At 44.1% G+C, this 14,186-nt stretch overlaps 1 protein-coding gene across 2 annotated transcripts in view; it reads right to left on the bottom strand.

Moving 5' to 3' along the window:
• ABCB1 (ATP binding cassette subfamily B member 1) overlaps positions 1-14,186 on the bottom strand; it is a 148,119-nt gene that overhangs the window by 119,806 nt on the left and 14,127 nt on the right. The window contains exon 1 of one of the 2 annotated variants that reach the window (XM_068235514.1): positions 8,739-8,823. The exons of the other annotated variant lie outside the window; for it this stretch is intronic. The gene's annotated coding sequence lies outside the window, so the exon portion shown is untranslated. Of the gene's footprint in view, positions 1-8,738; positions 8,824-14,186 lie in introns of those variants that run through there. 2 annotated transcript variants of the gene reach the window in all.

Here is a 14,186-nt window from a genome sequence, read left to right as displayed (position 1 = left end):
CAAACTGAAAATTATAATGTTTTTGTAATTGTTACTGCTGATCCTCGGCCCCTAAGGCCTCATACCCGGGAGGCGATATTTTCGGCAATGTTACTCAACGTCGGGCAACGTTGTTTAACATAATCATGTTAAACAATGTTGCCCCTGTGGGAATCTCTGTCTTTAAGCAATGGACATGGTGGATCAGATCGTTAAGATCCCCGACGACCCGTTGCAAAGTACCGCGATCACTTACTTCCCGTTTGTGCCCATTGTGTAGTCGCATAACATCCCGAGCAGGAAGAGGCGTCGCTTAACGACCGTCATCAAAGGGACGTGGCTGGAGCCGTCGGGTGGTGAGTATGTAGCTTTATACTTTTACCATAGACCCTGAACAAGCATGCAGCAGATCAGGTGTTTCTGACATTATTGTCAGATCTGACAAAATTAGCTGCATGCTGGTTTCTGGTGTTATTCAGACACCACTGCAGCCAAACAGATCAGCAGGGCTGCCAGGCAACTGGTAATGGTTAAAAGGAAATAAATGTCCGCCTCCATATCCCCCTTACTTCACTTTTACTAACATACAACATTAAACGGGACAATGACTGAGCAGGTGACATCATACAGCAGAGAGCTGTGAGACAATACCTAAGCAAGTGACATCATACTGCAGAGAGCTGTGAGACACACAGAAAACTTCATACTATTTGGCAATCCTCCACTTACAGTATCTCACAAAACTGAGAACAGCTCTCATATTTTTGTAAATATTTTATAATATGTTTTCATGAGTCAATACTGAAAATATGACACTTTAAAATAAAGACGTCAGTGTACAGCTTGTACAGTATAGCAGTGTACATTTGCTGTCCCATCAAACAAACTTAACCACCTTGGCGGTAATGACGAGCTTCGCGGAAGAGGCGATCCGGCGGCTTATCGAGCTGCTGGATCGGAGCCTTATCTACCCGTGTAGATGAGGCTTAAAGATTTACAAAGCAAATTTATTGTTTCATAGTCTCTGCTCAGTTGCAGTGTCTCGAGAGTCCCAGAGTGAAAATACATGAACTATTTACCTTTTTATCTTTCCCTCTCACAGTAAAAAACCAGGTATCTGCTTAGGAAAGTGTTTTATAGCTGTAATTTGTTATCAGTGAGGTAACTGAGTCCTGACAGGAGAAAAACTGTCAGTTCCATAGCTAATTATAAACTCTTTTAGGCAGGAAAAAAAAAGTAAAGGAGCACAGCAGAAGTGTCTGTATGCTTGTCACTGTACAGTATATACACATGTGCATCTCACCATGTCACATGTCATGTCTGGTACACTTTAACACACAGCTATTGAAGTGAAGAATGTCAAAATTCTGCCTTAAAGCGGAATATAACCCTGCATTTCAACTTTGCTCTAAAACATTATTTACAGCATATTATATGCAACCAGCATTTTTTTTACTAGACCAGCATTGGCAGGGTTACACACAGAGCTTTAAAGTTCCATGGAGAGAAATGCAGACGCATCCAAAGTTTAGATAGATACATTTAAGTAAACACAATGTAACAAGTGAGGAATGTGACTCACTCTCTCTGTGTACGGGAGCTCCTGCACAGTCAGAGAGTGAGTCACATTCCACACTTGTTACATTGTGTTTACTTAAATGTATCTATCTAAACTTCGGCTGCGTCTGCATTTCTCTCCACGGAACTTTAAAGCTCTGTGTGTAACCCTTCCAATGCTGGTCTAGTGAAAAAAAATGCTGGTTGCATATAATATGCTGTAAATAATGTTTTAGAGCAAAGTTGAAATGCAGGGCTATGTTCCGCTTTTTTAAGTGTCAATATTTTGTGTCCCCACCATAATTTTTCAGCACTGCCTTCATTCTCTTGGGCATGGAATTCACTGGAGATTCGCAGGGGGCGCTGGAATCCTCTACCACTCATGATGAAGCTGGTGGATGTTAGAGACCTTGCGCATTTCCACCTTCTATTTAAAAATGTCAATCAGATGCTCAATGAGGTTCAGGCCTGGAGACATGCTTGGCCAGTCCAGCACCTTTACCCTCAGTTTCATTAGCAGTGGTCATCCTGAAGGTGTGTTCAGGTCATTATCATGTTGGAATACTGCCCTGGGGTCTAGTTTCAGGGGGGGGGAGGGAGGATCATGCTCTGCTTCAGCATGCCACAGTTTATGTTGGCATTCATGTTCCCCTCAATGATCTGTAGCTCCCAGCTGTCAGCAGCACTCATGCAGCCCCAAACCATGACATACCCAACCATGGTTGGCTGTAGACAAGACACACTTGTGTTTATACACCTCACCACACATCCCCACACGTCAACACGTTGCCACACACATGACACCATCTGAATCAAATACGTTTATCTTGGTGTCATCAGACCACAGGACATGGTTCCTGTAACCCATGTTTATAGTCTGCTTGTCTTCAGCAAACTGTTTGTGGAGTTCCTTGCGCACGATCTTTACTCACAGGCTTCTCCGATCCTCACCAGAACCCTCTTCTTATTCACGTAGACGCTCCCAATTGTGCTACTGCGCATGCACGAGTCATCTTGTGCTTACACTGGTACACTGCACAGTAGCTCTGCCAAGGGAACCTAATTATCAAGGTGTTCAGAGAGTCCAAGAGCTGAATGGCAAGCTCCAGGGGGAACAGGGGGGGGGAGCCTCTGAATTGTTTAGTGGCTTCCCTCTTCTAAAGTGAGTATCCTTTATGAATCTGTAATTAAAAAAAATGCTCCTGGGAGGTACTTTCCTTGGGAGGGGGAAGCCTCCAGATCCTAATGAGGCTTCTCACCTTCTCCTGTGCATCCCAGATTAAAGTGATTGTCCAAGCTGTGAAAAAAAAAAAAAGATCCACTTACTTGGGGCTTCCTCCAGCCCGTGGCAGCCATCCTGTGCCCTTGCTGCAGCTCCGGTGGCTCCCGGTCTTCTCCGCTGGTGCAGCCGACCTCGCCAGGTCGGGTTCTGGGTCGGCTTCTTCTGTTCTCCACCGCCCAGGTTATGTGGTCTCCTCGATGTCATCAGGACGGTACTGCGCAGGCGCAGTAGTTCTGCGCAGTACCGTTTTTTTGGGGAAGCTTGGACAATTCCTTTAAGAGCCAGCTCCCTTGATCTGCAGCAGATGACAATATTTACCTTTGGGATCCAGTCCATCCCCCCCCCCCCCCCCCCTGGCTCCAGTGGAGATAGCTTTTTCCACCAGAGCCGGAGGGGGAAGATGGTACTGCGCCTGTGCTGTATCCCCAAGGCAAACATCGCTGCATGCTTCAGGCGCTACTGTGCCTGCACACATCCACCGGCAAGCTTTGAAGATATCCAGCGCTGGATGGAGGCTACACAGGAGGACAGGAGAAGCCTCTTTAGGATCCAGTGGTGTCCCCCTGCCGAGGTAAGTACCCCCAGGAGCACTTTTTATTACAGATTCTTTTTAAGAAGGTAAAATTATATTTTTTAGTAACAGGACTTCTTGGCCTCTTTTTGCCCATTATATTCTCGTGGTTCTAGGTCACCCTGAGCTATCTGGGTATTCCGTAATACTGGTCCAACAACTGCTGCAGTCCAGCCTGCCAAGATTTTAACTGTCCAGCAATGATTTCCTCTGTAGTTAATATGGTAATCATACCCACAATAGAAGTGTGTGAGGACATCTATTTAAAAGAGGCACAAGGTCATTTGAGTTCCGGATATTGCTGTTATTTGAATATCGCAAATAATAATCAAATGACGGCTTAGCGTTAGACATTTGCATGCTGCTATTGCTGTCGCTTTGTGGCGCTAAACCCCCCATCCATGCCTAACACCAACTTCCCTCCTACCTACCTCTACCTGTGTCTACCACTAACCCCCTCCCACCTACCTCTACCACCAACCTCCCCCTATCTATGTCTACTACTAACCTCCCCATCTACGCCTAACACTAACCCCACTCCTACCTACCTCTACCACTTAACTCCCCCCTACCTGTATCTACCACTAACCTCCCCCATCTACGCCTAACACTAAACCCCCTCCTACCTACCTCTACCACTTAACTCCCCCCTACCTGTATCTACCACTAACCTCCCCCATCTACGCCTAACACTAAACCCCCTCCTACCTACCTCTACCACTTACCTCCCCCCTACCTGTGTCTACCACTTTGGGCAACCTTGTTAATCATCATGATTTTCCTGCATAAATCTTGGTTGTTACGATAAAAAATGTCAGTTAAATATATCATATAGGAGACACACACAGTGCATGGACAGCTCTCTGAGATGGCCAATCCAGAACGTCGTACTTGTTCCTCTGCATGAATGCCTTAGTGGATTTTGAGCAGTGTTTAGAGTCGTTGTCTTGTTGAAAGATCCAGCCCCGACGCAGCTTCAGCTTTGTCACTGATTCCTGGACATTGGTCTCCAGAATCTGCTGATACTGAGTGGAATCCATGCGTCCCTCAACTTTGACAAGATTCCCAGTCCCTGCGCTGGCCACTCAGCCCCACAGCATGATGGATCCACCACCATATTTTACTGTAGGTAGCAGGTGTTTTTCTTGGAATGCTGTGTTGTTTTTCCTCCATGCATAACGCCCTTGTTATGCAAAAATAACTCAACTTTAGTTTCATCAGACCACAGCACCTTATTCCAAAATGAAGCTGGCTTGTCCAAATGTGCTTTAGCATACCTCAAGCTGCTCTGTTTGTGCTGTGAGCGGAGAAAAGGCTTGCTCTGCATCACTCTCGCATACAGCATCTCCGTGTGTAAAGTGCGCCGAATGTTTGAATGATGCACAGTGTCTCCATCTGCAGCAAGATGATGTTGTAGGTCTTTGGTGCTGCTCTGTGGGTTGACCCTGACTGCTCTCACCATTCGTCGCTTGTGTCTATCCAAGATTTTTCTTGGTCTGCCACTTCGAGCCTTAACTTGAACAGAGCCTGTGGTCTTCCATTTCCTCAATATGTTCCTAACTGTGGAAACAGACAGCTGAAATCTCTGAGACAGCTTTCTGTATCCTTCCTTTAAACCATGATGGCAAACAATCTTTGTCTTTAGGTAATTTGAGAGTTGTTTTGAGACCCCCATGTTGCTACTCTTCAGAGAAAATTAAAAGAGGGAAACTAACAATTTACCCCCTTATATACTCTTTCTAATAATTGGATTCACCTGTGTATGTAGGTCAGGGGCCACTGATCCTACCAAGCCAATTTGAGTTCCAATAATTAGTTCTAAATGTTTTGGAATCAATAAAATGACAACAGTGCCCACATTTTTGCACCTGCCTAATTTTATTTAAACAATTATTGCACACTTTCTGTAAATCCAATAAACTTAATTTCACTTCTCAAATATCACTGTGTGTGTCTCCTATATGATATATTTCACTGACATTTTTTATCGTAACAACCAAAGATTTATACAGGAAAATCATGACGATTAACAAGGTTGCCCAAAGTTTCGCATCCCACTGTACTTTCCTGGTATCCCAATGTCCGGCTTCCGTCTGTAGACTTCGAAAGATAGGGGACATCTAGGAACGATAACATAGTGTGTGTTGCCAACTTGGTTGTTTCAAGAGCTAATCTCATGCGGAGAAAGAATAAATACTGAATCAGTGATCAAAGGTGAGACTGAGGAAGATATCCAGGAACCAGAATAACCCCACAGCTTGCCTGGCTGTCCTCTTGATTCTCTGCCTCTGATACTTTCAGCCATAGCCCCTGAACAAGCATGCAGCAGATCAGGTGTTTCTGACATTATTGTCAGATCTGACAAGTTTAGCTGCATGCTTGCTTCTGGTGTTATTCAGACACTACTGTAGCAAAATACACCAGGTGGGCTGCCAGGCAACTGGTATTGTTTAACAGGAAATAAATATGGCAGCCTCCATATTCTTCTCACTACAGTTGTCCTACAGTATCCCTCTCTGCATGGGGTTTGTACTGTATGTTTTCCCTATATTTCCCTAAAAGTGGCCATTAACGGTACAATGTTACGAACGATTCTCAAATATGATTGAATTTCAGAATTTGTAAATAATCGATTGGACATGATCCTCTTTGACCAATGGGATATACAATCTGATCAGAACAGGTCTAATTGTAAGAATCCACCAAGTGGATCAAGAAACCAGCTATATACAGTACAATCAACTACAGAATCATTTATAATCTGTTGCTCCCACATTTTTTAATACAATTCTAGCTAATCTGTCAGATCGAAATATAAAAGTGTTGATAAAAACTGTACCATTAATTTTAAGCAATCCGATTTCCTCCAACACCCCAAGTTTGGATGTTGTCCTTGCATTGATTTGGGTTTCCTTCAAGTGATCTACTATTCCTCTCACATCTCAAAAACAGGATATTTGGCGTTTCCTAGCATAGTTTGCACCAGGCTGTGATAGGGACATTGTTGGCAAAGCCATGTTCACAGTGGTGCGTTGTGTTGTGATGGCCAATTTGTAACATGGCTTACCGCACTGCAATGCACCACCTATGCGATGATCACAGTGCGGTGGGCGTGTTGTGGTAAAATGGGTTGGGGTAAAGTAACGCACTGCATACACGCGTTACCGGATAATGCACACGTTAACAGTGGGAGCCAAGTATACTTTCCATTGACTGGTTGCTTCATTGTATGCAACCACTACTGTAACGTGCGAAATTCCTTCATTCCGTTGCGTTCCTGATATACAGGGCAGGGATGCTCACCGACCTCAATCACGAGTAATCACGAGTGATTACTCGTGATTCAAATTAGGTTTAATAGAGGCAGGTGTGCGGATAGAATGGGTTATTTAGCCATAATTCCGCCGTCCACCCTCCGTTCCAAAGAGCTTGCACGCGTCCTATTGGTCGCGTTGCAAGCCTCGCACCTTCACACTTCCTCCCGGCTTGAAGGAGGACATGCGGCGGTGTGAGGCTTGCAGCACGACCAATAGGATGCGTGCAAGCTCTTTGGAACGCAGGGTGGACGGCGGAATTATGGGTAAATAACCCATTCTATCCGCACACCTGCCTCTATTAAACCTCATTGTGATTACTCGTGATTGAGGTCGGTGGGCATGCCTGATACAGGGAACACAACGCAACGACCCGCTGTGAGCGTGGCCTCAGGGAAATGTGTCAGTACTGCTATATGCTGAAAATATGCAATAAAAATAATACTAATAATAATAATACTGTAATAATAAAAAGTTTTAATAATCGTTGGGCAAAAATGTCCTCGTAAAAAACACCAACGTAAAACATAATTGTATGTACATATAAATAAGTATATATATATATATATATATATACATATATAATATATATATACATATATAATATATATATATATATATATATATATATATATTACACTGTTCATATATATATATATATATATATATATATATATATATAAAGTCAGGGCTTTCCCACCCTTTTGCATCTTGACATTTGCTGCACATTTTGTTCATCATCTTACACTTATCACTTCAATTACTATGTCTACCAGTTCTGTATTTTGTACCAGTGTCTATATTCTGCGTATCCCATTGTCTGTATTTCTATACAGACAACCCATGCTTGTTTTATAGTCTCTACGGTGCTTTATAAATCAATAATAATTATATATGTACTAAATATATATATATATATATATATATATATATATGCAAAAAAGTGAACAGAGTACATATACTATAATTATTCAAAAACTTAGATATGATAAAATCAAAACCATATATAGATAAAAGATAGAGGATAGGATAGATCGATTGATCCCAAAAACATACAGATAGATTGATTGGGCTTACCCTAAATTAGCCCTAGACTATGATGGACAAATGACTATGGTGGGAATTCAGTGATGTGACTATGTACTCTGTAAAGTGCTGCAGAAGATTACAGTGCTATATACTGTAAATACATAATAATATGGTAGGACATTGGACTATGACTACAATAGAGATTAGACTGTGAGCTCCTCTGAGGACAGTCAGTGATATGACTATGTACTGTGTAAAGGGCTGCAGATGTTCCTGCTATATAAATACATTATAAAAATATGGCTGGACATTAGGCTACGGTAGGATTAGATTGTGAGCTCCTCTGAGGACAGTCAGTGACATAAGTATGTACTCTGTAATGCTGGATACACACCATGAGTTTCCGTGTCGAATGCGTCCGTCGATACGCGTCGATTCGATTATTTCCGAGCATTTCCGAACGAATTTCGATGATTTTTAGGTCGATTGCCATATAAAGTATGGCAAATCGACCTAACGATCCATCGAAGCTTGAATCGGACATGTCGGAAATAATCGAATCGACGCGTATCGACGGCCACATCGAAAGCGGAAACGCATGGTGTGTATCCAGTATAAAGGGCTGCAGAAGGTGTCAGTGCTATATAAATACATAATAATAATAATATGATAGGACATTAGACGATGACTATGGTAGGATTAGATTGTAAGCTCCTCTGAAGACAGTTGGTGACATGACTATGTACTCTGTAAAGCGCTGCAGAAGAGGTCAGTGCTATATAAATACATAATAATAATCTGGTAGGACATTAGACTATGGTAAGGATTCCATTGAGGACAGACAGTAATATGACTATGTACTCTGAAAAGCGCTGCGGAAGATGGCAGTGATGAATACAATACATTCAAGACAACTAAAATAACTGCCACAGCTCCTGTTCTACAGTTAGTACATAAATAAGGCGAAAGTTCTCTGGTGGAATAGCAGAGAGTGCAGCAGCCTCACCTGTAGTGCTTGTCAGTGGAATCCGTTACTTATATATCCACTTATAGGAGGCAGTGAAGTTCTGCTCCCTCCTGCCGATGTTACTGAGCTCAGGGGGACTGAGGACTAGAGACACATGCACCAGCCACAGTGCACAATCTTCCCAGCAGCTCCTCCTCTCCTGTCTCATAAATTGATTTATTCTAATATGAGGGCTGCAGTTGGCTGGCCACGCCCCTCCTGGCTCTGGGCTAGGCTGCTCTGCATGTTCATGTATATAGATAAGATAAGCAGTGACAATGTGCTTCTCATGTGTCAATGAGTGCAGCCCCGCCTCCAGCCTATAGGCAGTTACATGATGCTGCTTCCCCCCTCCCCTCTCCCACTGCTAGGAGGAGGACTGTACATGCCTAAATGATAGTATTTACATGACTTATCCGGGTCTTGTGGAGGTTAAAGAGAACCCGAGGTGGGTTTGAAGAATGTTATCTGCATACAGAGGCTGGATCTGCCTATACAGCCCAGCCTCTGTTGCTATCCCAAACCCCCCTAAGGTCCCCCTGCACTCTGCAATCCCTCATAAATCACAGCCACGCTGCTGACAAACAGCTTGTCAGAGCTGGCTGTGTTTATCTCTATAGTGTCAGTCTGCTGCTCTCCCCGCCTCCTGCAGAACTCCGGTCCCCGCCTGCATCCCTTCCCTCCCTGCTGATTGGAGGGGAGGGACGGGGGCGGGGACCTGAGCTATGCAGGAGGCGGGGAGCAGCTGAGACTGACACTACAGATGTAAACACAGCCTCACAGCATGGCTGTGATTTATGAGGGATTGCAGAGTGCAGGGGGACCTTAGTGGGGTTTGGGATAGCAACGGAGGCTGGACTGTATAGGCAGATCCAGCCTCTGTATGCAGATAACATTCTTCAAACACACCTCGGGTTCTCTTTAATGGTGGCTATGCATGCTGTCTGTACTCCACGCAATCTGTACTCCATGCAATCAATATCATTCATCATCATAGCATAATTAAGAACACACACAGCTCCAGACACTGTAAGGAGGGGCTGCTAGAATTAGAAGTCAAGGTCACGTGTTGCTGCTGTTTTGAACATCTGCCAACTTTTTTTTAATTTACTTTTTTTTCCATTAGGGACATCTTATAAATAGCTTCTGCAAGCCGCTATGCTGGCCCCCTGGTTCATCTAAGATTGAATCTTAGATGAATCAGGGGGCCAGCATAGCGGCTTGCAGAAGCTATTTATAAGATGTCCCTAATGGAAAAAAAAGTAAATTAAAAAAAAGTTGGCAGTGTTGTCCGGATCATGAACGATTCGGATCTTTGATCCGAATCTATTTTATGAGTCGATCATCCGAAACATCAAAATGAGTGATTCGGATCGCAAAAGGGGCGGGGCCAGGAGTGACACGCCCCCTCTCAGCGGGCAGCGGGGTCTTGGAAGCAGAGCAGAGATGGATCGCTCTGTTGGATGGGAGCCAGGGACAGGTAGATGAGAGAGAGGGGACATGGGTGCCACTGCCAGATATGTGTAGAGCACACATACTGGCTATAACGTGCTGCTCATTACAGGCTGTCTGTTCCGTAGTGCTGCACAGTGAACACATGGGAAGCTTTTGGCTCAGCACAGCTCAGTAACTTTGCAGACAGTGTGATTGAAAGGCAATATAATCCTCCTGCACTCGGCACTAAACAGCTGCACTTATCTTCTGGGAATGGTTTCTTTCACTGTGCGACCTTTTCTTTCAAAGTGTACAGATGAACATATAGGTGAAATATATGTAAAGCATATGACTTCAGCATGATGTGGGTATTACGTGCAAACATTTCTGCTCTCTGCTCGTCCCTCCTCCCTTCTCTGTCCACTCCCTGCCCTCTGTCCATCTTCTCCCCTTCTCTGTGTGTCCACCCCCCTCCCCTTCTCCTGTCCACAGACCTGTCCTGCTGTTCATTTCACCCCCGAATGTTTCCGGTAGTAAAATGATCCGAGATTCGGATCAAAGATCCGGATCTCTTCAATGATCCGATTCGAATTATCCGGATCATTGAAAAGATCCGAACTTCCCATCTCTATAAGATTCATATTCAAGCTCTTTCTCTTTTAGCCCCTTATACTTTGCTAGTGCATATCTCCCAACTGTGCCTCTTTTGGAGGGACAGTCCCTCTTTGGGAACCAAATCCTTCTGTCCCTCTTTCAATCAGGACTGATGTACATATCTATGTTAATATATGTATTTTTCTACTGAAAAATGAGTTTTAGGACTCATTCACATCTAGGGCGTTTTTGGCCTTTTTTCATACCTCCCAACTTTTTGAGATGAGAAAGAGGCACTCTTAGGGCTGGTGCACACCGAGCGGCTTTTTCAGCGTTTCTGCAGCCGCTTGCGGCTGCGGATCTGCTTGGTCAATGTATCTCAATGGGGTGGTGCACACCAGAGCGGGAGGCATTTTGCAGAAACGAAAAATGCCTGGGTGAGGCATTTTTGGGATTTCGGGTGCGTTTCTGCCTCAATGTAAAGTATAGGAAAAACGCAAACCGCTCTGAAAAACGCCTGTTCAGAGCGGTTTTGCCGGCGTTTTTGTTACAGAAGCTGTTCAGTAACAGCTTTACTGTAACAATATATGAAATCTACTATACTGAAAACTGCAACAGCAATCCGCAAAACGCTAGCAAAACGCCATAGAAAAATTAAAAAAAGCGTTTCAAAATCTGCTAGCATTTTGCGGATCTGCTAGCGGTTTTTGGTGTGCACCGGCCCTTAAAGGGGAACTGAATGGTTCAATGGTTAATTTGCATATATTCAGCAGTGTTGCTCTGGGAGACATCTCAAGCTCACTCCAACCTGAATTATCGCAAATTCTTTCTGTTTTAGGAAAGCAAACTTTTGTTTTTCTTAAAGGGGAACTGAAGTGAGAGTGATATGGTGGCTGCCATATCTATCTACTTTTAGAGAATACCAGTTGCCTGGCTGTCTATTGGCTTATAATAGTGTCTGAATCACACCAGAAGCAAGCATGTAGCTAATCTTGTCGGATCTGACAATAATGTCAGAAACACCTGATCTGCTACATGCTTGTTCAGGGTCTGTGGCTAAACGTATTAGAGGCAGAGGACCAGCAGGATAGCCAGACAACTGGTATTGCTTAGAAGTAAACATATATAGCAGCCTCCACGTCTCTCTCACTTTAGTTGCCCTTTAAGCCACGCCCCTGCCACACTCCTGACCATGCCCCCAACACACCCCTAGTCATGCATACCAAAAAGATTTCAAAAGAAAAATATGTTGTTTTATAATACAAACCACACTGGTCCTTTCTATCCTGGCTCATTTTCCTTCATAGTAACATTTTAAATTTAGTAATACTGTATATCAATGTAAAGGATGGGAATAAAGTTTAGAATCAATCAAACACATTTTTTAGTAGAGAAATACATATATTTACATAGAAAGAGGGAAAAAGTCCTGAAAGAGGGACAAATGAGGAGGAAAGAGGGACAGAGGGACAGGGCGCCCAAAGAGGGACAGTTGGGAGCTATACTTTTTTCAAGCACAGGCGATTTTTACAATCGCCCACAAAACGCTTGTGCAATGATTCTCTATGAGAAGGTTCATATCAGTGCGTTCCGTCTGCTTTGCGTTCCGCAAAGCGGTGCCTGTGCCATTTTTGGGGCGATTTTGCTGTAATGGAAGGTATAGGAAGAAAAAGCTAAACGCTCTAAAAATCACTTTATGCAGCAATTGCGTTTGCGTTTTTAAGAATAAATACATTGCATGTATTCTTTTCCGGGTCAAATATTTCACTTTCTGACTGACGTCAGGAAGTGACAAAACGGAATCGCTCTGCAAAAGCACTTTGCCCAAAATCATAGCGTGCAGTGGATCGCCGGGAGGGGGGGAAAAACGCTCAAAAAAATCGAAAATCGCTGCCGCCAGCGATTTCGTTTTTAGATGTGAACAAAGCCTAACTGACTCATAAGTTAATTTTTTTTTTTTTTAAATGTTAAAATGTAGGAGAACTAATGATGATAGAAAGGACCAGTGTGGTTTTAATGATTAAACTACATCTTTTGGATTTTTAATTCTTTGGCTATGCATGGTGAGAGGTGTACCAGGGGCGTGGTTACATGTGTGGCAGGGGCGTGTCTTAAAGTGAATGGGAACCAAAGTTTAAAAAAAAGCCAGATACTTACCTGAGGAGAGGAAAGGCTCTGGGTCCCATAGAGCCTCCCCTCTCCTCTCCCGGTCCCCGTTGTAGCGCTGGCTCCCCTGTAGCAGCATTCAACCAATTTGGTCAAATACTACTGTCTCTGCCGCCGAAGGGATTCTTTGGAAGTCTTCGGGAGCCCGCATGTGCAAGCGCCCTCTCTCGCGTACTTGCGGGTGCGCTGTATGGAGCCGCCTGTCTTCAGAAGCACTCGGCTCCTGAAGACTTCCAAAATCTCCTGTGGCGGGGGATGTGAACGGAGGAGCTGCCACCTGAACGAGGGCACCGGTAGAGGAGAGAGAAGGCGCTATAGGACCCAGAGGCTTCCCTCTCCTTAGGTGAGTATCTGGTTTCTTTTTTTTTTAACAGGGGTCTAGTCCTGGGAAAAGAGGTGAGTGGACTCACCTGGAAAACGCGTGGCGCGCTAAAAAATGGGCGTGGTCAGCATAATGTGGGGGCGTGGTCATGGGTGGGGCCAAATATACATGACCTTAGCAGTGATGTAAAAGGTCTGCCGGGGAAGTTTGAGCTCTGCCGTAGTGTATCCCCCAAAAATAGATGTAATCTGACAGCATTTCACCAAAAAGACACATAATCTGGTGGAAGTTCCTCCAAAATACAGATAATATGGCAGTGGTTCCCCCAAAATAGATAATGTGGCAGCAGCAGTTCCCCCAACATACACATAATTTGGAAGCAGTTCCCCAAAATACGCGAAACCTGGCAGCGGATCACCCAAAATACACGTAACACCCAAAATACATATAATCTGGCAGCAGTGGTCCCCCAAACATACACAATCTGGCAGCAGTATTGCGCGTAATCTGGCAGCAGCCGTTCCCCTAACATACACATAATCTGGCAGCTGTTCCCCAAAATACACGTAATTTGGCATCAGCCGTTCCCCTAACATACACATAATCTGGCAGCTGTTCCCCAAAATACATAACAGCGGTTCCACAAAAATGCAGATAATCTGACAGCAGTTCCCCCAAAATAGGTACCCCCAGCATAGGTAGCCAGGTCTATAGGTGTTCCCAGTATAAGTAGCCATGAGTATAGTAGTCCCCAGTATATGTAGCCAGAGGTATATGTGCCTAGTATATGTAGCCAGGGGTATATGTCCCTAGTATATGTAGCCAGGGGTATACGTGCCCAGTATATGTAGCCAGGGGTATATGGGGGTATATGTGCCCAGTATATGTAGCCAGGGGTATATGTGCCCAGTATATGTAGCCAGGGGTAGATG

This window comes from Hyperolius riggenbachi, chromosome 5, assembly GCF_040937935.1.
Source record: "Hyperolius riggenbachi isolate aHypRig1 chromosome 5, aHypRig1.pri, whole genome shotgun sequence".
Lineage (NCBI taxonomy): Eukaryota > Metazoa > Chordata > Amphibia > Anura > Hyperoliidae > Hyperolius > Hyperolius riggenbachi.
Note: the sequence above shows the minus strand (reverse complement) of the source record. Positions and strands in the feature narration are given on the sequence as shown.